The sequence below is a fragment of the Cupressus sempervirens genome, chromosome 2 (genome assembly GCF_028749045.1).
Source record: "Cupressus sempervirens isolate cs-2001-9-10 chromosome 2, ASM2874904v1, whole genome shotgun sequence".
In the NCBI taxonomy this organism is placed as follows: Eukaryota; Viridiplantae; Streptophyta; class Pinopsida; order Cupressales; family Cupressaceae; genus Cupressus; species Cupressus sempervirens.
This window is the reverse complement of record NC_143119.1, coordinates 69814003-69838244: the sequence shown is the minus strand read 5'-3', so window position 1 is coordinate 69838244 and position 24242 is coordinate 69814003. Positions and strand designations below refer to the sequence as shown.

The 24242-nt window shown below is 31.6% G+C and overlaps 1 long non-coding RNA gene across 1 annotated transcript; it reads left to right on the top strand.

Annotated features, from left to right (window-relative positions):
• Positions 1 to 11907: 11907 nt before the first annotated feature.
• On the top strand, positions 11908 to 12559 carry LOC149571089 (uncharacterized). The gene is made up of 2 exons (XR_016358406.1): positions 11908 to 12208; positions 12349 to 12559. It is a non-coding gene; the product is annotated as an uncharacterized LOC149571089 (long non-coding RNA).
• The last annotated feature ends 11683 nt before the right edge of the window (positions 12560 to 24242 follow it).

Here is a 24242-nt window from a genome sequence, read left to right as displayed (position 1 = left end):
TTGAGGAAGTCTCCAATCCTTGAAAGTTCTTCATTTGTTATGTTTGGCACCCTCGAGGAATTGGTCATGGTGATTATTTGTTGTTGGTAGAGAAAATCTGCTTCGTTGAAATCTCTTCATTCGATTAATAAATGAGGGACGCGCAGAGTATTTGTTACGTTGGAATGGAATTGCACCACGTTAGATATGAATGAAATATGTATTGTTTTATTTCATCCCATGTTTGCAGTTTTTGTTGGTGGAAGAGGCCGTGTAATGGCGTAGGAGCACTCTTTCTTTGTATTTCAGACCGTTTACAAATCACACCGTGTGTTCTGCTTTGGTGTCGTTCTGAAAGTTCCACCCGATTGTTCGTTACCTGTTTTGACCATTTCAAATATCAAATTTAAGTCTCCAACGTCTTAGGTATTTTTCTGCGAAATTTCTAGACGACTCCATGTGTATTTAATTCACGTTTTAAATAAACGGTCACATAAGTTTACATTAAATTAATAAAAATCCATTTTTTTTAAAAAAATGTCAATGATTTATATAAAAATATATTACTGATGCGCCTCTTTATTAGTTAAACATTATTCTTATATTTAAACTTTGATCAATAATAAAATTATTCATAGAATACTAAATAAACAATTGCTCGCTAGTTTCTTATTTTATGAAATTTGCTAAAGATCTAAACTACATATTGAAAAGTAAAAGTAGGTTATTTCTCTTATTTGATATTTTTATTAGGGAGCTATTGTGAATGGTCCTATTTCTAATGTGATGAGGGATGTATAAGGAGTTTAACTATAGACTATTCAAAAACAAAAAGAATTTGTGGCATTTGTTAGAAAAGTCAATTAGTCAAATTGTCCTTACTAAGAAAAGTGGGAAAGCGTACACACCCATACAACCAACAAATCAGTAAGATCATAGAAAGAATGATTTGGTCTAACATTGAATGATCTTCTACATGTAACTCTGATTTCTAAATTTCCTGATACTTACATGTTTACTACAAGGAAGTTAATACTAGACACCTTTCACTTCACTCTTCCTTCGAATTCAATTTAAACATAAAAAGATTGAACATTCATGTCAATTTGGCACGTTCTATTGATTTGTTCTTAGAGTTATATTTGGAAAAGTGAATTAACAAGATTAAGTAACATTACTACATAAAAATTTTGTATAAAAGTTTTGGGATATAAAAAATAAAAAATGATAGGTTTAGTGTGGTTATCGGTAATATATAGTGGTTAAGCTATTGTAGTGTCATTTTTCTCAATATTTCAGCATTGAGCATTTTAATTAAAGATGTGGTTTTCTATTTAGAGTCTACTAATTCATACTTTTTAGTCATTTAATCAAAATTAATAATTATAATATTCATGCATTAATTTCTAGGAGTCATAAATTTTCATTCAGATGTGGGTTTTGGCTGAAATTTTATAGGCAGTCACATGAACAGGAGTTATATGGATTTTTGATGGAGCTTAGCTCGATAGGTGGCCATTTTGACATTTTTTTAGGAGCCTAAAATATCATCTCAAGACCTCTGAAATTAGCTTTTTGTGTTGTTTTCTATTTTTTAGAAAGCTATTTTTGTAATAAATCTAAAATTGCCACCTATCAAGTTGAGTTCAATCGACAATCCGAAAAACTCCTCACGCTTTTGCCTATAAAATTTTAGCCAAAACCCACATCCAAGTCAAAAGTTATGACTTTGGAAGTCGATGCATCAAATATTCTTTCATCTATGACTTTTACAAAGTTTATTTCTTATAGCTTATTATTATTTTATTTTGTTATTATCCAAAAAATTCAATGTTGCAACTATCGCCTTCATTGATCAAGAAATTTCAATTCAAAAACTAGACAACTCAACATTGGAAGTAGTAATATTTCTCTTTATAGTAGCTTTGTATAGATTTTCCAAACATGGGTAAAGAGCAAAAATCAATGTCCATGTTCCAATAGCTGAAAAGCATATCTAGCAAATTAAAAGCCATCTAGAATGTCATCTATGAGCTAATGGCCATCTTTTTTTTTTTGAAATGTTAGTAAGTAATCAATTTTTTGTAGGAGTAACTTACTGGTACAAGTTTATTTGAGCAATTGTGCAAAATAATTAGATCAATTGTACAATTTTTGAGTTTTAGTGAGAAATGGAACAATAAAGATTATGGTTCAAAAAAATCATTAAAGGACCACTTTTCCACTCTTACATTCATAATGGGTCCCACAATGTATGGACCAATTCTCTAATTTCTATTTGTATCTAAGTTGTATATTAATATCTTAAAAACAAAAAAAAAACAAAAAAAAATTGATCTACAATTTTTTTGACATTTGATGTATCACTTATGATTGTAGGTGTACAAAACCAGATGGTACAAATACAAATACACTTCCCTTGATGAACATAAAGAAGTTAACAAATTTAAAATATTTGTAGTAAAATAATACTATTATTAATATATAGAAGGCCTCATCTTAGAAAATGTTGAAATCAAAACATGAAAAACTAACATTCATTTACAATAAGAAATGTATAATAAAAAATGCAATGATGACTATTTGCACTCAAAAATAAGAGTTGACATTCTCGTTGTATTTTGGTACCATCACTTCTATAAACACATCACAAAAGAAAATACACAAAGACATTTTCTTCTATTGACTATCACCAGTTTACCCAAATATGAAAGTTTTCTCACACTTTAGAAATTTTAATTTAACTTTTCAATTGATTTTATCACGTCTTACCACTTGTAATACTTTTCTAGTTTTCTCAATCTTCATTTTTTGTCTCCAATATGATATTATTTGTTCAAAGCCTTCTTCAATTAATTAAGTTTTGTTTTTTGGTTCCCAAAATTGGTAGGTTTATTCTCTACAATCTACTAACACACTTCTAAATAAAAAATCAAAGGATAAAGCCAACTACACTTACCAAATCACCCCAGTTAACAAATTATTTTTTCATTATGCATGTTAAATTATCTATTTTAATGGTTCACTATTTTGGTTATAGAAGTTGGATTAAGTTATAATTTGCATACAACTCATTCACACCCTCAGTTGTATTAGTGGAATTTATTTTGTAATAGTCTCCCCATGATTCAAGATTCTAGAAGGGATGAACCTTAGTTTCACACAACTTCATATAGGAAAAGTGGGAGGAATCCCCTAAGAAGATTTACAAGAAAGAAGCAAGAGTTAAAAACAAGGAAGAACAACATGAGCTATAGAAGAAATAACATATTTCAATTGATTCAATATAGATCTAATGCCAATTGCTTACAACATTATGAGAATAAAATCTACCTAATTTTCTTACATGAAATATTACTTGACAGCTTAATTTTCTTGAAAGCTTAATTTATAGATCTTATCTCTAAAATTACTAATTTACATACATAATTCATTACATAATATAGTCATAAGGTAGACAAGTCATCTAGAAGATCACAATTAGGAAACATATTACATAAATAGGTCCTATCCCTTAAGGATAAATGAGTGACCACAAAATTAATCATAAGAAGAGGTGTGGGCTTAGAGATAGATCCACACAAGATCCAAGAATCTACATAAAATTCATAACTAATCACATAGATAGACAAACTTAGTATAAGAAATTCCCACATATTACATGATGTGCCAAGAAAGAACACATCCCAAGAAAGAAAGAATGAGAATGAACAAGTGAAAAAATATTAAGAACCATGATGAAAGATATAAGATTCATGATAGGTCCACTCAATGTACCTATTCTTATAGATGAAAGTAAAAAATAATAGAAAATTTGTTTATATGATCAACAAAGTGGAAATAGAAAATAAACCATTTTTTTTTGGTTAACATGAGATTGCTAATTAACCAAAGATTCTCTTGCATCACATACAAAAACATGGCCAAGTTTTTAGTAACAATATTAGGTTTTGAATACTCCCCAAAACAATTGGCTATCCCTTGTAGAACTCTCACATCTAAAAATTCTAATGGAAGATGAGAAATTCCAATACAAGTTTATATTGCTCCATTTAAATGAGAAACTAACTCAAATTGAGGGTGCTATTAATAATTGTAAAGGAACCTTACCCAAAATCCAAGTTCTAGAGGTTGAAACATAGATACTTTCTTCCCTAAGCTAAAAGGAGAAGAAAAAATAACCTATAGTAAAAGATAAAACCCCAAAAAAATCTTTCAGAGCCTAGGAAGACTACACCCATTTGTGGACTAAAATAGCATTAGTCCTTCACTCGCTGAAATTACCAACCAAATGTTTTTCATTTTGGCCAAATATCAATCCAATAAGGCTTCCAAGAAATTAAGGAACTTACTCTAAGAATGTTAAACAATCAAAATATAACCTTTCAAAGTTGGGACATTTTTAAGAAACAAATCTTCTAGAACTCCTTTAAGCCCACCTTCATGAAAACCAATGAACCATTCATAGAAGTGGGAGAAGAGGGAATTTGGATTCATAAAATCCTACAAACTGATAATTTTTTAGAACATAAGAGACACAATTCTATCAATCTATAAAAAAAGACAGTAACTAACCTTGGATAAGATCTAGCAATGTTTATGCATGAGAGACCTTTGGCTCTACTAAGGTATATAACTTCAATAGTTCTTGTTTGTCTATTGGTCTTGTAGAGTTATTCAAATTTTCTCATATGGAAAGTTCCCAATATCTCAAAGGCACTTTTCCTAGTAGAAGATATGGCTCTCATAGAGCATATTAGTATTGTTAAGCCTATAGCTTGATTACATTACTTAAGAAAAAATATGGAGATTTTATCTACAATGATGAAGAATTTTTCTAAAAATGCTCAATATAGGAGGGCTCTTGGGATCCTTACTAAAGTAGAATCTTACATTGGCTTATCCTCTAACATGATTTGTGTTAAGGTCATAGGGGTTTCTTTTATAGCTATTATTCCTATTTAGGCTGGTTTAACACCATAATTATCTAAGGATTTATAGTCAAATATCTAGAAAGACTATTTATTCTATTATAGCTCTTATGGGTATGGATTACAAGTAGGCCTCATACATGTAGATCTTGTAGCTTGGTAGAGCCTTAAGTTATTTTTACTCTTAGTCTTGATCTTAAATAGGGAGAATTAGTAGTAGAGAGTGTAGAGGATTCAATAGTGAAATCAAGAGGCCTAGATAGAATCACATTTCAAACCAGTGGGCTACACGTGTTAGAATTTTTGATGGAAGCTTATTTTTTCTTCCTATGTATTGGGTTTCTAACTATCATCTTTTTTAAGTCATCCTAGCTATAGCATAGAAAAGTTGTTTAGGGTTTTTGGGGTTTCATAAAAAACATGAAGATTGTGAGAAGTTAAGCATAGTTTAAAGTTAGATCTTGTTCTCCATTACTTATCACTTTGGTCAAAATTTCTTGATCTTTCCATTCTTATTGATTTTTTAATTTGGTGTTCTCAATTGTCTAGGGAGTTTCTTTTCTCTTTTATCTTAATGATTGATATGCACATGAGTCATCTTTTGTGCTAACCTAATTCGAATATGAGACCAATGAGAGCACTTACACTTGTCTAATAATATGGTGATTACAAGATTTATCAAACAAATGACAATTCAATTATTTTTCTATAAATAAAATAATTAAAATAAAATGAAAAGAGAAGTTAATTTTGAAATAATGATGAGCTCAAATAATAGTTTGTTGTAAACAGAAAAAATACTATTTAATTATTAGCTAATCTATTTGAAAGATATCTAAATGAAAGAAAAGTATAATATAAATATGAAATGATAATACTTGGATATGAAATGATAATAATTGGATTTTTTTTCTTATTGTACCCATTGAAGGCAATGTATTATTGCATTCACTTCAACCAATAACATAGTTCACTCAATGAGTATGTAGTAGTCACAAATAATTATGTTTTAGGTAATTTAAATATTTCTTTAGTCTTGTAATTTATTTATAATTTTTTATATTATAAAAAATAAATATCTTAAATTTGATTGGCTCAATTCATTTTGCATTATAGGAGCCCTTTTTGGAAATTTTCTCCACATGCCACAATAATATAATATGCAACTATTACACATTCTAAACTATTTCTTATAGTAAACTTAAAATATACAAAATAGTAAAATATGACTATTTAAAATTATATGTTATCTGTGGAGGACTAGAAGGAAATTATTTCATCTCTACCCCAGATGATTCAGCCTCACCATAATGCAATGATGTGGGCTATACCAAATTGTCTGGAAGTGAAACAAGCTCTATTTTCTCTCCCTTCTAATAAAGCCTTAAGGTCGGATGGTTTTCCAACTTTCTTCTTCCAAGGTTATTGGTAGGTGGTTAAGGTGGATTTTGTCAAGGTGGTGTAGGAATTCTTTGGGGCAAGGAATCTTCTAAAAGAGCTTAACTCTACTTTTTTGGTTCTTATCCACAAAACCCCTAGGGTGGATACTATGGACCAATTTAGGCCCATTAGTCTTTGCAATTCATTCTACAAGATCATCTCAAAAGTTATAATGACTAGAATTCTCAAGATCCTTCCTTTGATCATTTCTCCGCAGCAGATGAGCTTCATCCCTGGTAGGTAGATTCTAGATTCTATAATGCTAGTTCATGAAGTTATTCATTCTCTAGAGGCTGGGAAGAGGGAGGGTCTTCTCCTCAAGTTGGATTTATCAAAAGCATATGATTGGGTGGACTGGACCTTCCTTGGAATAGTTCTCTAGGTTTTTGGTTTTGATCATTAGGTTTGCAGACTCATTTCCCAACTTGTTTCTACCTCTTCTCTTGCTATCATTATTAACAGGGATCCATCTAATTTCTTCAAACCATCAAGAGGCTTAAGGCAGGGAGATCTCCTATCTCCCATCCTCTTCAACATCATGGTAGAGTGTATTGGTAAATTGATTTAGAGAAAAAGCCGAGAAGGGTCCTTTAGAGGAATCAAGCCTTCTTCAGGGCATGCATCTTTTACTCACCAATAGTTTCTGGATGACATTATAATGCAAGGAGAAGCTTTAGTTTTGGAGGCCAAATCCATGAAGAGCTTACTGGATATGTATACCAGGGGAACAAGCCAACTTATTAATTGGGAAAAGAGCTCAATATTCTTTATCAATACCCCTATAGATAGACAAAGGGAGATTGTAGGTATTCTTTGTTGTGGGGTTGGAAGCCTACTTATGAGCTATCTTGGACTTTCGTTGGGGATTAAGCTGCTAGACTCTTTCTGGAACAAGGTTATTGACAGGCTCAACAAGAAGTTGGTGGGTTGGAAAGGAACCACTCCTAGCTAAGCTAGTAAATGTCTTATGGTGAAGTCCTCTCTTTAGAATCTTCCCACATATGCCTTGAGTCTCTTTGAGATCCTAGTCAAATATGCTTAGAAAATGGAATAGATCTAGAGAGATTTTCTATGGTCTAGATTGGAGGAACATAAAAGATACCCCCTAGTGGCTTAGGATAATATTTTCCTATCCAAGTGTTATGGAGGTCTGGGAATTAGAAAACTTAGGCATCTCAACAATGTTGTCCAACCTAAGTAGGTTTGACATATATTTAATAGCACTAGAGAATGGAGAGATATTTTGGTGGATAAGTATATTAGGAGACCTTCTCTGTGATATCTTCTTAATGATTCTAACATCCTAATTAGCTCAGTTATATAGAATGGGATCTTAAAGGAAAGAACCCTAGCTAATTCTTAGGCGAAATGAAAAATGGGAAATGGAGAGAAGATCCTCTTTGGTACAATAATTGACTGATTTAGGGCCCTCTCATTAATAATCTCACATATGATAACTAGTCCAATACCTTTTTAAGGTTGTTCATAATAAGAGACTATAGAATGGACCAGGGATGGAAAGATCTATCTTTGATATCAAATGATTTGAAGCTGATAATAGTGATGTTGAGCTCTTTGATCTTGAATAATAACAAGGATGAACTGATATGTGAGGGTAATCCATGTGCATCCTACTCGGTGGCCTCGGGGTACAACTCCCTTTGAAGCTTAAATGAGAAACCTCTTTGGGCCAAGCCCTAGCTGCCTAGCCTTACCCCTAAAATTAACATTTTCTTCTGGCTGATACTTCAAGATAAAATTCTTACCCTAGGCAACTTGGCAAAAAGAGGTCAGTATATCCCTAATATATGTATTCTTTGCAAGCATCAATTGGAGATGGTTAATCACATCTTCATCCATTGCCACTATTCCATGGAGGTCTAGGAATATCTCACCAAGAACTATGAGGTCAATTGGTGTAAGCCACGAAATATTTTGGACTTCTTCTATCAGTGGGAAAGCATGTACAAAGACACAAATTTGCATAGTATAAGCATATGGACTTTGCCCCACTTATGTTGCGGAGTATGGAAGGAGAGAAACAATTAATTTTTTAGAGATAGAGAGGCTCTATCTAATGCACTTGGAGATAAAATCAACATCAATATGAGAGAAAATTTTTTTATAAGGAAGGATGGAGATCTTGGTGAAGGGAGAAATAGTAAGGACAAGGATAAGGATAGGAAAATGAAAGACAAGGGATCAAATGGAGACTCCCCCTTGAAGGCTGGCATAAAGCCAACTTCAATGGAGTGGCCAAAGGCAACCCTAGTCCCATAGGATGTCAATGCATCATCAAAAAAAGCCATGGTGCAAGTATCACTACTCTCTCCTACCCCTTGGGAATCTAGATAGATCACTATGTTGAAGCCAATGCTACTCTCCACACTACTAAACTAGTGCTGGAAGTGGGAGTCAAACACTTATGGCTAGAGGTGGACTCAAACAATATCATTAGATGCATGAAAGGTGATCTCCAACTTGCTTGGACCATTACAAACATAGTGGAAGAAATCCACACTACCCTTGGAAAATTTGAGAGTGTACATGTCAACCACGAGTATATGGAATCCAACTCGGTGGCCAATTGGTTTGCGAATGAGGTAGTCAAAAGAGAAAGAGTGAGAATATGGACCATCAGAGGGAATATTGCATCAGTTGCAAAAGGCCTAATTGATCAAGAGAGTATCCATGGAGGTATGGGCGAAATCCCCATTTAGTTATGGAAACTAATGCAAATATGTGTGCTAGCCAATGCATTTATGGAAAATATGGGGGGAACTAGTGGATGATGCTTATAGTGTCTAATTATGATGCTTTATGGGTTGCTTATTTTCTTTTCCAATTCTTTGAAATTAAAAGAAGAGGCAGTTTTGGAAAGAGAAAATAGAGGACAAAGAAAGGTGAAGAAAGAATTATGCTTATGTGAAAGGCTATCACCCAATTGATTGAAATGGTGCGAGAACATAGTAGAAGGGAACTAGTTGGAGTGGTGAAGCAATGGAAACAAAGAACCAAGGTCTAGAATAAACTCAAAAAGGGAGGCATTGCTAACTACATTTCTAAGCTTCATGGGTATAACTCAGTGGTTACCAATCTTATGCTTAATTCTTGGAAGGATGGTAGGGTTAAGATTGATGGGGTGTTGCATCACATCAATGTGGAGGTCATCACCCATGTCACTAAAATCCCTGATGAAGGTTTGAAGTTCTATAGAGATAAAAGAAGTAAATGTGAATGTAGTGAAGGATTTTGCCAAGAACATGGAAGAGAAGGAGCTAGTGAAATTTGACACTTACTATGAGATGGACTCGATCAAGAAGCTTTGGAGGTATGTGCTAAGGGCTATCATTGAGTTTATTTCTCTGCATACGAGGTTTGATAGGGTTAGAACCCATCATTTTTTTTTGCTCAACCACTTCCATTATGGGACTAAATTTTTTTTTCCTTTTTACCTGTATTCATCCAAAAACAAGAATATTTCAGGTTATAAGAAAAAAGCCTAGTGCTAACCTTTCCCTACACGAGGTTTTACTTCTTTTTCTCTTTGAATATTTTAAAGCTCAGGAAAGGAGCAAACCCCTACATCATGTTGTGGCTACTTTTGAGGAGACAGGGAGCTCCAATTTCTCCTCAGACATGAAGGAAATCTAGAGCTTAAGCTCGAAGGAGGAGGAAGAATATCAATCTTCAGGGAAGAAGAGCAGGAGGAGAGAAAAGGAAATTCCCACTCCTAGTAAAGCTCCTTGCAAGAAAATCCCTAGGGGCCATATGCCCAAAATGACTGGTCAGGGGGAACAAGAGTATAATGAGGAAGGAGAAGACATGGAAATGGATGAGGAGACCAAGGGCATGGATGTTAAGACTAGAGAGGAGCTGGCTAGTAACCCCAAAAAGAAGCAAAGGAATAATAAAGAGGAGGACATGCCACTAAAGGGGCAAAATGATATGGGGCTAGAGATCTCTCTTTTCCCTCCCCTTGTCATGCCCCCACAAGAGCAAGAAAATGAGAAACTGGTACAGGGAAACACAAGTGGTGCATTTGCAATTAAAAACAAGTGTATGGCTTCGAAGAACTTCAATGCCCAAACCTCTAAAATGAGGATTGTCAAAGAAGTTATGAATCCCCAAATCCTTGAAGAAAAAGAGGGCAAGATCCAATTGGAAGAACTTATAGAACCAGTGATGGTGCCCATCACTGACAATGCGAGGGACGTGGGTATGAACTTGCTCAACAATGCAAAAAACAACATGATTAACAACTTCCAAAATATAAAATGGCTTTTTCACAAGTTGGAGGAGGTAAAAGAAAGAATGGGACAGATGGAAAGCTAGGGGAAGAAGAATGAGCAAGGGAACTCGATTGACCTGGGGGACCGAATCAAGATGGTTGAAGAAAAGATGAAAAATATTGAGAACTTCATCCACAATATGGCTAACCAGATGCTCACTTTTCTTAATTCTCTCAATGATAACATTGTCAGTTTAAGTGGAAAGTTGAGAGCTCGAGGGTTTGTCGCAAAGAAGGATGGGAAGAACAATGATGAAGACATGATGGAAGAGGACACCATAATAGACATAACCCAAAGCCACACGGATTGGAGCTGTGAGAAGAACTAGGAGCTCTTGGTAGAGGAGTTTTAGAGAGCCCATGAAGTGGTAGAGACAATCTAGGACCTTGAAAGGAAGGCAAGGGAGTAAGTGAAGAATATATAAGCTTTGTCTTTGGATTTTGTCTCTGTACATTTTTTTCTTTTTGGTTTTTTGCATGTCTTTCATTCTGGTCTTTCTGTTGGCTATTGTTCAATTGTTGAGAATTTTTTGTTAACATGCAATACTTTTTTATGTAAGAACGTTTGAGTTTTAGGATCCCTGTAAAACCTATTTTTCTTAATTAAAAAAATTACGACAATTTAAAATATTTAAAATTATTAATATATGTTATATCTAGCATTATATTAACTCTTTGTATATAAAAAATAGTAAACTAACACAATTTAAAATACTTCAAAAATATTATTTATATACTATATATCTTGTATTATAATTATCCCAATTTTATATTTCTAAAATAAAATTATTAATCATAATTGACAATATTCAAAATTAAATTAATTTGTTAAATTATTATAAAAACTATTATGACAAGTAGATGGCACCACAAGACACTTGTTTGTTTAATATACACACATTGAGATTAAACATATTATCCACATGGCGATCGAAGAGTGGAAAATTGGAAGTAGTATTTCTTGGCAGCTTCCTACATTGACGTAAAACTTAATCACAATCTCAAAAGTCAAATTTAGAAAGACTCTGCATGGCTGACTATTTTCACCAACAACTGAAAACCTCACAAGTTGACATTCTCTTCCCTTCTTCACGTAAACGATTTCTGTCTCCATTGTAAAACCAATTGTCTTCTCTGCGTCAACACAATTTCGAGATTATTTCATGTTCACTTCAAGGAAGGACACATTTCTTGCATTTCACTCTTCTCGGCAAAAATATAAATACACCACCGGTTGAAGGCATAGATGATAAATCTGCAATTGGAATGTTTTTCAGATCTAATCTTAGTTATCCCAAATCTTCATTTGCTCTTCTAATTCAAGGCAAACATCATAATTTTGATTTTGTTCCATCATATTCACTTGCCCTTTGAATTGGATAGGATCATTACTAGATTACCATAATGAAGAGAACAAGTCTTCGTATTGAGGGAATATGCAGGGATTCAGATGAAGGAAGGATTAAAAGTTCGTTGCGGGCACGACATGGAGTTGAGAATGTCACTGTTAACATTCAAAGCAGAATAGTCATTGTCGACCATGATTCACAATCTCCATCTGACTTTGGTATATATTCTCTCATATTACTGCACCAACGATTGCTTTGTTATTTAGGGTTTCATAGTTTACATGTGAATAATAGAAAAACTTTCCCATAAAGAATTTCTAACCAATGTTGGTTGATGTTGTTGATGATATGTGTGCAGTCAACGCTCTGGCAAGCCTTCGATTCAATGCTCGGGTTCTACAAACAACAGATTTATAGGAAATGCAAGGAAAAGCCACAAACATGAAAATATTTATCACCATTGAACAATTTAAATTAGCCATATTTGCATGTTATCCCTCAATTTGGGCATATTGTATGCCTTCTGATTGATCTATTAAAATAGTGTTCCAGTCTTAGTTTTCTAGGCATTCATTGTGTGATTGATTCTTATTTTCTCTGCATTGGATCAGACTTCCATCCTAGTATCTTATTTCATTGTAATGTATTAGCAGTTCAAGCTGATTCTTTCATTATTTACAAATTTGCCATTATTTTGTTTTACTCTTGAATAAATAAATATATCAAATATATTATTTTTAAATTAATTTCAAAAGATCAATCTTACAAATTTGGTATTATTTTGTTTTACTCTTGAATTAACTCTTGGAATAAAAGTGATTTTAAAGGGGTGATATTTGTTTCAATTTGATATATCATGGCAAATTAAATGAATTAATTTCAAAGAATCTTTCATGCCCTCATATGATGTCTCCTCAACCGATCTCTAATTGAAGAATAGATATCAAAATCAGAATGGCTGATTGCCCTTGCAATATCTACCCCTCCCTAACTCCATTTACTTTGGTGCCCTTGTTTATGCAAGACAAATTTAATAAATCAATCCATTCTAATTAGTCAAAGACCTGCAATTTAGGGTAACTATGTTGGAATTTGAAAATAATTTACCTTGTTCTATGGTTGAATTTGTTTATTGCCTACAGTAAAAGTAGTCTAATGTATACTAATGTATAAGAGTTATAACAGATAAAAGTAAATGCAAGGCAACATCAAAGAACCACCATATATTTCATTAATATCAGTCAAGGCTTACATCCAATGAATAGCAATGATACCAAAATGATGGTAATACTGATGCCTTCTTCCATCTGAGGGGATGCGACGTGAACCGTTGAGATGGCTACCTACCCCTCAGTCACCCTAACTATGAAAGACATGATAAAAACTAACAACATTTTAGAAAACACATGATTTTATTGACAAAATCATCGCCCCCTCAAAATAAAGTTTTCTCCTAATAATATACAAACAAAATGGAGTGGTTTAGAAACTCGAAGCCCACACTACATTGTACAAAAGAGAAAAAAAATCAATATGGGGGAGGTTGAGAGTGTGTCACTAATGTTGTAGTGGTGGAGTTGGCGAGATAAAGTCTCTCCTAAGGATTAAATAAAGAGGGAAAGTCCTAGAGGGACATTCACAGAGGCTTAGGGTGAGATGAAGTCTTCCATAAAGTTCACAAATGTATACTAATTAGGATATCCATAAGATCTGGATAAGGTAAAAACTCTATAATAGATTATAAGGATTCTCACAAAGATTCGTCATGGACAAGGGAAATGCATAGTTGAGAGAAAGAAAGTACTACAACATATCAAGATAAGTTATCTCTTTTAATTTTTAAATTTAATATTTTAATGAAATATTTTTTATATGATTTATAAATGTTGTCAATCTAAGCACAATTTCAAATTTTATTTCAGGATCGCTAGACTGATAATCTGAATGATGTGATAGGATACCCTATACATTAAGATCTGTATTGCTTGAGGACAAGCAATTTTGGAAAGGGCGGGCTATAATATGCCTCAATTTTAGATTTAATTTAATAAAATAAATAAAAGATAATAGAATTTTTATAAATATAAATAAAATTATAATCTAAATATTAACATAATTATAATATAATATTGTAAATATATTCTAATATAATATAAATGAATACATAATGATCTTAAAATAAATGACTAGAAACCTAAGTTTGTCATAAGTCCCCTTTCCCTCCATTTGAATAACATGACAAAGTAAAGAAGCAATAACAACAGTGAAACTTATAAATGAATGAAGCTGACGATCTATCTAGAAAACATTGAGTGAATTAATGAGGAACCATCACATGTATCAGATCAATCAAAGTATTACAACCTCATATAGCTTTTCTAATAGCTATCAACTATCCTGAGGTTGCATAGTCCATGCAACTATAGTCATGAGTCCTCCACAAGGACATCTCCCTCAATAAATGAGACTGATTCAATATATCGAATAGGGAAATAATCATTTGGAAAATACAAGAGACAATTCTCAGTAAGTTGTTGCAAGTATACAAGTTTTTTGCACAAATGTTATCAGATATTCATAAATTGTGAGTGATAACACCAATCAAGTTGCCATTACTTGATCACATCCACACTATCAACAATTATTTATAAGTGAATGATCATTTATCACAAATTAAATTCAAGGAGAATATATTTAAGAAACTCAATTATCATAGTTAGGAATAGACACATTTTAAAGTAGGCATGACTTATCAACAAGGCATAACTCTTTAAAAATAGAATATATATGAAATCTTAGCAGTTCAAGCTGATTCTTTGATTATTTACTAATTTTCTATTATTAGTTTTTACTCTTGAATAAATAAATATATCAAAATATATATCTTTAAATTAATTTCAAAAGATCAACTGTTCCATTGTTAGTTCCATAAAGGGGAGCTTATAGGAACTTTAGATTGAAATCTATCTAGAAATTTTGATAAGATTAAAAATAAATTGATAATACTATTTTTCATAAAAAAAAGAGTGTTGAACTTAAAATTAGTATCAATGTCAATAAATAATTATAATTTTTGTTGGGAATGATGATGTATTGAAAGGGGTTGATATATTTAAGAAAGCTAGACACCTTCATTGAAGCTATGTAAAAAGAGCTTTAGCTATAGTGTTGTTACTTTATAACTTATATCAATATTGACAAAGACAAGTGGTAAATTTTTAAATGTTTAATACATGTAATTTAAAATTTAAAGAATTATTAGAGGAAAAAAAGTAATATCTTATTCTTTTCGTTAAGAGTGAAGGTGGGATTATTAGTTTTTTTATGACAACTATAGATACATAGTAGGAGAAAAAGGGAAGGCCACAAATAATATTTTGTAATAAAATGTTGCAAACTATTAAACTCCTTGTTTTGGGAAAGGTGGGATTGATGAATGTTGATAGCTACTATGATTCTCTATTAATATTTATAGATAAGGTTGTGGAGGAGTGGTTTATCAAACAAATTGCTCCTCATATCATTGTGTTTGCTCCTACAGGAAACAAATTAATAAGGAAGATAGAAATGAGAAGAAAAAGAAATAGTTATCTTTGTTTATAGCAATTGCAAAAGTTGTTTACCCTTTATTGCTATATTTGGTCAAATTTGTTGATATATTAAATTATTATTATAGGCTAATAAATGGGTAGCTTAAGGGCTAGCAATTGGTCTTTTCTCAATAATCCTAGATGTCAACTAACAAAAAGAAAGCTCACAAAAATTATTATAATAAGTAATCTCATAAATTCCTTAGAAAAGTGGCCCAAATTATTTTATTTATGGCCTAAAGGACATGATACATAAATTATATTAATGGTAATTCAAACTGCCACTCATTTAGTCTTCTTTTATATAGACTAACCACCATCTTGTATTGTTGCTAATTTTTTAATGTAATCATCTGTTTGTCATCATTCTTGCCATCTTTAAGCTCCCTTCTTTATTCCTTCAAGTTTACCTATCCCATCCTTCCCAAAAATTATTTTGTTTACTCGTAAGCTTGATATAACTCATTGATGACAATATTAATCCTAAAAATTAATCATGTCTAGCAATAGTTTAAGACAGCTTTTGTTCGTGGAAATAATCCCAATGTAAGGGCACCGAAAAAGTCCACAAGTACTGTCAAACTGCATTGACACCTATGTTGCTACATCTTTAAAGTGAAGTGGTAGAAATAACTATAGGGAAGAAAGTGGAAAAAGAACATAAGCACTGAAACATGAAAATGAATAAGAAAAATCTACGTGATAAGAGTAGAAATTCATGAAGTTCAATTTAAGGATTGTGACATCTTCTATGAATGATTAACTTGGCAATGAGAGTATGAAGTTACACCTCAATCTTACAAATACACCCTGAAATATGGTTTTGGTTTACCTATTCTTTTAGTAAACATTGATACATCTCATATAATATGCTTCTCCTAATCCACTAGTTCTCTTTCAGAATGGAATGATTGTAGCAATATAGGATAGATAGATAGAGACTATAAACCCAATAACTAAGGTTGTTTACTAATTTACATTCATTTCACCATTGCTTTCCATATCATATTTACTCTGACATTCAAAACATGAGTACAATTTTGGTGATCACTAACAAATTTGAAATTTAATGAGGTCTTGATTTGAGTGTATTGTCTTGCATTTATGATTGGGTATGAAATCCTTCCATCAATCCATCAAATCTTGTCTCTCAATTAAAAAACTTAAAAAATGTGGCTATCCAAAATAGTTATAAGGAATACTTTATAGGCTACTTCACTCTTGTAGTAAGAGATTTTATTTTTCTCTATAAGAAAAAAAAAAAAAAAACCTCAATGAATGTGTTTCATATGTATTTTTGTTAATATTAGTTCAAGTGGTGATTGTAAGAGAAAATATAAAATATTAGAACAAGAAGTCTACATGCTCTCCTCAATTAATTTCTTTTATCTACATTATTGTTCATGTTATTTCGAGTGGCAATTCTAAGAACACATAAAGAAAGATAGATCAAGTAGAGTACATGCCTCCACCACTAATGCATCTCACCTAGGTTTTGAGAAAGGCTCCTATAAAATTCACCCACTAAAACTCTATATATGATTTTGTAATAAGTATTAATATCCTTGATCAAAAAATCTCCAATCTTCTTCCCAGACTCTTCAAATTTTAGTTCTATTCTGAATTTGCTCCTCAAATTTCTCTATGAGAAGGAATGAATGAAAGGGTTTCTTATATAAATTATCATTTAAAAAGATGCCATCAAAGTTATAGGCTAAAACTAGGCAATTGCTTTACTTTACCACCAAGGTTTCTATTTTTTGTGCCACTTGTTGCTTTTTCTTCCTCTTTTCAAAAAGTTTCCATTATTGATATTTTTAGCTTCAGGATGAAGCTGAATCTTCATTCATCCCATTTTAATTTTTTTAAAAATTAATTAATTAAATATTAATTAAAATTAATATTTAATTAATTTTCATGTTTAATTCAAAAGGAATCAAATTTCCTTCCAAGTTTTTCTCCAATATTTCTTTTTCAGATTTTTCTTTAAAATAACTAAATTAAATATCAATAAAATTAATATTTAATTTTCCAACTAAGTCGAAGAGAAATTTTTTTTTTCAAATCCAACTTTTCAATTCATGAAGAATTTGCCATGTTTTTGCCTTTTTTGAGTTTGATGGATTTCTTTCCAAATTCTTGAATGTTGGAATTTTTTTACCAATTTTGGATTTGACAATGCCTCATGTTGTGGATTTTCAAAATTTTCATATTTTTTGGACACTTCTGAGTTTTTAAACTTTTCTAGATAATTTGTCATTTGGACCATACGATATTCACATTTTTTGCAAATTTTCAAGTTTTTCAAAATTTTCCAAAATTTTCCAATCTTTGGATTTCTCCATAATTCCAAATTTCTTTGAAAGTTTTCTCACTTGAATTCTAAAATTTCTCATCCTTGGGGATTTTTTAGGATATTTGGGATTTTAAAATTTTCATATCTTCTAATTTTCAAATTTTCACCACAGTTTAATTTTTTTTTGTTCTTCCCTTTTTACTATCCAGGATTTCCCCCAAAATTCAATTTTTTTTGGATTTTTCTAATTTTAACTTTTTTCAACCTTCTGAATTTTGTCAAATTTGGTAGAAATTTGGGTCAACATTAAGGGAGTGTGGGAAGGTGGGAGGTAGAAGGGTGTTAGGAGAATCATGGATTCTCATCAAAAAGAAGAAAATTCCATGAAAAGGAAAAAAAATTTGCATTGTGAAGGAAACTTGATAGGGATTTGAGTTTGTGTAGGATTCTATTCCATAGGAAAAAATCCACAAGCTTGCAAAAATTGTCCTCCATGATGTCCAGACCATAGGATTTTTAAACCTCTCGTGGAATTTATCCATGTCAAAAAAGAATTCCTCCACTATGTCCAAATTATGCTCCATGAATGGTGGAGAGTGGTGTTTTTAAGTGGTGAAGGATTCACACTTTGGAGGGATTTGACATAGGTGTAAATATGCGCTCCTACTTTAGTGGAAAACACAATTTCAATGAGGTCAATGATTTTTCTTATTTGACCAATCCATCCCATCTACTAACTTGAGCTACATGCATGTCAGGCAATTTTCAGGGTGGGTCACATTGCTAGCTTGTTGCTTCATGTAATATCAAAAAGAAGAAATCTAAAGGTGGGAGATTTGGAATGATTGAATATCCATTCTATACAATAAAACATGATTCATACTAAAAAGGAATCCATAGATGAACAGGCCAGAAACTCATTCATTATCCAATACCAAACAAGAAACTACCAAATATGTGAGGTGATCCCATGAAATGGGCAGTGTTATGACAAACGGTCGCAATAGGCTTTTCATAAAATGTTGATAGGGTTTCCATCAACTCTTCCATCATATTTACTTTTGTAATGGGTTAGTACAAGAAATTGGGTCTCACTTTTGGCCAAAAAGTGGAAGTGTTTTTCCTGTTTTTGAATTTTTTTTTCAATTGATGTCAAAATTTGAGGTATTTAGAAATTGAATATTAGAAAACTCTAGCAATAAAATATTTAGTGTTCGGAATCTAGTTTTTGAATATGTAATTTATTTGTGCACCCATATGATAGATTTTTTTTTGGTATGGACCTTTAAAAACCACTGTTTCAAAATGCTTATTTTAGGAGCATACCATGCTCGTGTATGGACACCATAATTTGACATAAATAAATGAAATTTTGCAAATCCTTTTAAAGGGAGTTACCTAATACACCTAAGATTGATGAAAATATTTTTTCTTAATTTTTTTATTATTAATTATTAATTAGCTATAAAGGTAAATTTTAAAACCTCTCATGTACGGACCACATAATTTGATCAAAATCTCACTTTTTTCAATTTTTTTTTTTTTTAACATCAAAAGAATTGTATGTAGATTGATGACATATAAATTAATTTAAGAAAAATTATAAAATAAAAAAGTTATTAAAGTTTTAGTAAATGTCACTTTTTAACGTTTAGGAGATAGTTTTGATTAATAAATAATGGAAAAATAGAAAATAAACTAATAACACTATAAAATTTACATTTTTGAAATCAGAATGGTAAGACCTATAATGAGTTTTTGTCTCGTCAAAAAATTCAATGGGAATGACTATAAAAAAATTACAACAATACTAGAAATTGTCGCTTAAATGCCTTAGAAACAAAAAGGAACATAAAGGCATGGCTTGGTGTGACCAAGCCTATGCCATGCCTTTCCCCAAGGTAAAACCCCATGCAAAAGTCAGGAGCCATTCCAAATTCTCGCTCATGTCTCAAGAATCGGGCACCCGATTTGTAATTAAAAAATCGGGTGCCTGATTGCTTTGAACCATTGTACCCAACTTTTTAAAAATTGGGTACCTTATTTATAAACGGGTACCCAATTTTTAAAGAATTGGGTGCTCGATTTTTCAGCAATTGGGTACCTGTTTCAATGATTGAAATGATTGAACAACAGTTTCGATCTACAACACCAAATTTCCTCATACTTATTCTATTTTCTTATCCTCTTATACAATTTGCAAGCTAGTGATTCAAATTCAAAATTGGTGCAAACATGGGATCAAAAAAATGAAGAAAGAAGAAAGCAAGAGTTACGACAAATGAGGAGATTGCAGCAAATAAAGAGAATGAAGCACAATGTCAATGAGAGAGAAAACAGAGATTTAGAAACTTGAACAATGTTTAAAAGGAGAAAGACATTGAGGATACCACAATGGATGAAGAGGTCAAAGAAGAGAACCCAATACAAGAAAATTCAGCTGCACATTATAATCATGCGTTCAATACAGGCATGTCTCCAAACCATCAAATTTTCTCTCGTGATAAAATTGGTGATTGTTTAGAAGCAGGTTATGATTTAAAGGATTTAGATTTTCTTCATGAGAAGAAATTGTCAAACAATCATGCACAAAACACTCCAATTGAAATGTCTGCCCTAAAAGAAATACCAATAAAATTTGAAAATGATATTCAAATCCCAAATGATAGTGAAAATAATAAAGTGTCTAAAAATAAAAATTGCATGAATGTAGACATAGAAACATCAACTACTGAACAAACATGTCAGGATGATAGTAAAGTGTCTAAACATAATTTCCATATTCCTAATGATGTGTTAGATAATCTTGAGGGATTGGTTTCATGGAGACAAATTAGGACACATGCTAATAGATTGTATAGGCATTTTTTTTAATAATAAGAAATTTGGGTTTCAATGTCAGCTGATGTTGCAACTAATTAAAATATCTAAAATGCAAAAAGTAATGAGAAGGTTGGGAATGTATGCAAAACCCAAGAATAAAAATGAGTTTTTAAAACAAGTTGTATCCACTATTGCTAGTGCCTTTGATGTTATCGAAAAGAGAAGTTGGTCTAAAGATAAAAATGTAGCACAACGAGCAATAACAATAGCTTTAGTTAACAAATCAACATCTGACAAAAGATTGATTACCAACAAAAGTGGATATCTTAATGTGAATCGTAAGACTTTAGAAAGAGCTGTAAAGAGAAGGGTTAACTTTGAATGTGATCCAACAAATATTTTATGGACTTCTAGTAGAAGACTCCTGAGATGTTATATGAAACTTACTAGTGAAATCAAAAGTTTGATTGAAATTTTTTGGCATGATAATACAAGAGTATCACCTAATTCAAGAGATGTTCTTAAATTGAGAATTGGGTCAAAAATATGTGATCCACATCCTAAACACCTTTTGGACACGACTCAAACTGAATTGTTTAAAAAATTTACAGATGGTAAGGTATTAAATATTACCATTAGTCAAAGATATTTTGAAAAGTGTAAACCATGGTATGTAAGGATTAAGAAGGAAATAATCACATGTTGTTGTAAAACTCATATTCAATTTTGTTACCATTATGATGTCTTTCGATCCATACGTGGTACCATGCATAGTAAAGAAATGTTGCAAGAATGTGGTATAAAAATGCCACCTCAAACTATTTAAGATTTCATATTAGGTTTGTTTTGTAAGCCACCCAATGATCAATACTTTCTTTTCAATGCATGTCTTTCTAGTACATGTGATATGTGTGGCAATCTTTCTTTGTTAGATGAATGTTTGCATGAAAATGCTTTGACTACTTTCAGACAACAATTAGTTGAGGTAAAAAGATTCAAAACTATTGAATATCCATTGAAGGATGGGAAGATTGGAAGAAGGTGTGATCTAGTTACAAATAAAGTTAGTTGTCATGCATTTATGGATGAGTTTAAGAGTATGATCATACCAAAATATATTAAACACTCTCAATATTCTAGATGGCTTGATGGACAATTTCGCATATGTAAGAATACATTTCCAATTGGTACTATACATTTAGTTGTTGACTTTGCAGAGAACTACATTCTTGCACCACAAGAAGAGGTACAACCACAATATTACAATTCAGTGCAAGTAACAATTTATGTTCATATAGTTTATAGGCAAGCACTTGATAGTACAGAGGATGATCAAAAAATATTGAGAGAGTACCATTTTTATTTAAGTGATAATAAACTCCATTAATTTGAGTTTGTCCAATATTATTTCAAGGTCTTTTATGATAATTTAAAAGAGAGACAAATTCAAATGACACAACATTGGATATGGTCAGATAATTGTACAGGACAATTCAAGAATGCTAGAATGTTCTATTGGTTGAGTAGGATGCATAAACAAACTAACATCCAACATGTGTGGAGTTTTTTTGAGGCTGGACATGGTAAAGGAGAACATGATGGTGATGGTGCATGTGTAAAGAGAGCCCTTAGTAGAGAGCAATTAAAATTTGAGGAAAAAGCTAAATTCAAAAATGCACATGAGATTGTCGAATGGTGTAACAAATATTTATACATGGGATCAAATCAAAACTCTACAATCAAACATTTCTTCTACCTAGTTGAAGAAAATAATACCCCTTCAAGATAAGACTGTGATACAATTAGTGGGTCAGCTAAATGGCATTCATTTAGGAGTTCAGATTCTAACACTTGTACTATATGGATATGGGAGCTTGCTTGTTTTTGTCAATTTTATCTTGCAGGTGAATGGGAAGAATGTGAGAATACAGAATGGGTTGAAGATTGACAAAAAAAGATCATTAGCACCTACTAACATGCATTTTAAAGATGATATAGTAAATGAAGGCCATAATGTTACTTTTGCATCAGAAGACTATGATCATATTTCAGACCTCATAGAACCTGGTATGCATAATTTAATTAGATTTTTTTGCAATTTCATGCTTCAATTTATATAATTTTCATATGTACACTCATGTGATTAAAGTTGTTCTATACTTTATCTTATCTTGTAGGACATGTTTATGATGTTATTCCACCTAGTGATAATGATGAACAGACTGAGTATTGGCTAGCTAGATGTGTGGAACTTAAGAAAAAATTGACATGTCATCAAGTAGATGATGATGGTTTTGAGTATCCAATCGGGTTTGTTGTTGTAGCTGGCACCTAGCTATGTAGATACCTAACAAGAAGAAATGGTTTGCCAGCATTTGAAGACTACCAAACCAAAAAGAAGATTTTACACTATTCTCATTTGGTTGTGGCAACAAATATCAAATTAGAAAGATACAAAGGGAGACCCCCCAATAAGGTATTATGGAAAATTTCAATGGACGAGCACAAGACAATCATAGATGCATTGCAAAACAGAGAGGATGCAGATGGTACAGTGGGATGACTACATTTAAATCAAACACATGTAAGTTTTTTCATTATTGTATAATTTATATATATATGTACTTATATAATTTAATTACATTTATGTTTGTGTTGTCAATACCAATTTAGAGAACTTATATACCTCTTATTGAGGTCTCAATTACAATTTATGCAAATTTAAATGTTAAAGTGGATCGAACATCAACATCTTGTGCAATTTCACATAGTAAGTACATACAAATTACACATATATTTACATAGTTCAGATACCTTGAATATTAATTTATGTGTTTATTAACATGTGTGTTTTTTTTTTACATTTTTATTTTATAGGACCTCATTTGAAGAGATGTGTTCAACCAATTTTATGTTTCAAATGAGTTCAGTGAACTATAAATATATCATTGACATTGTCTTACATATATTGTGAAATATGTTGTACAAACTAATTAAAAAATGAGAGTTTATTTCTATTTGAAAGTTAAAGGTATGTGCACTTGATAAATTATAAATTAATTGTCAATTTAAGTAATGACCTCTTATTTTGTTCCATTATTTTTACGTTCAAGCATATTCAAATTAATGTTTGTTTGAAGTTTCAAACTACTATTGATTTTAATATTAAAAACAGGTCACTTGCACATGATAATTTAAAGATCATTACTCATTGTATTGATTATATGTTAGATCATTACTCATTGTATTCATTGTATTGATTATATCTTACATTACCAAACAACACATTAACATCACTTATGATACATTGTTAGGTACATTATCCATACATGTGTGTCTTAAGGGGACATGGGAGTCCTAATAGGTTATTATGTCTATTATAGGTTATGATAGGTATTCATATGTTTACTACCACGTAATAGGTCTTATTAGGTGATAATGAGTCTTACATTACCAAACAACACATTAAGATCACTTATGATACATTGTTAGGTATGTTATCAATACATTTTTTAATCTAGTAGGTCAATTTTATTTGTATGA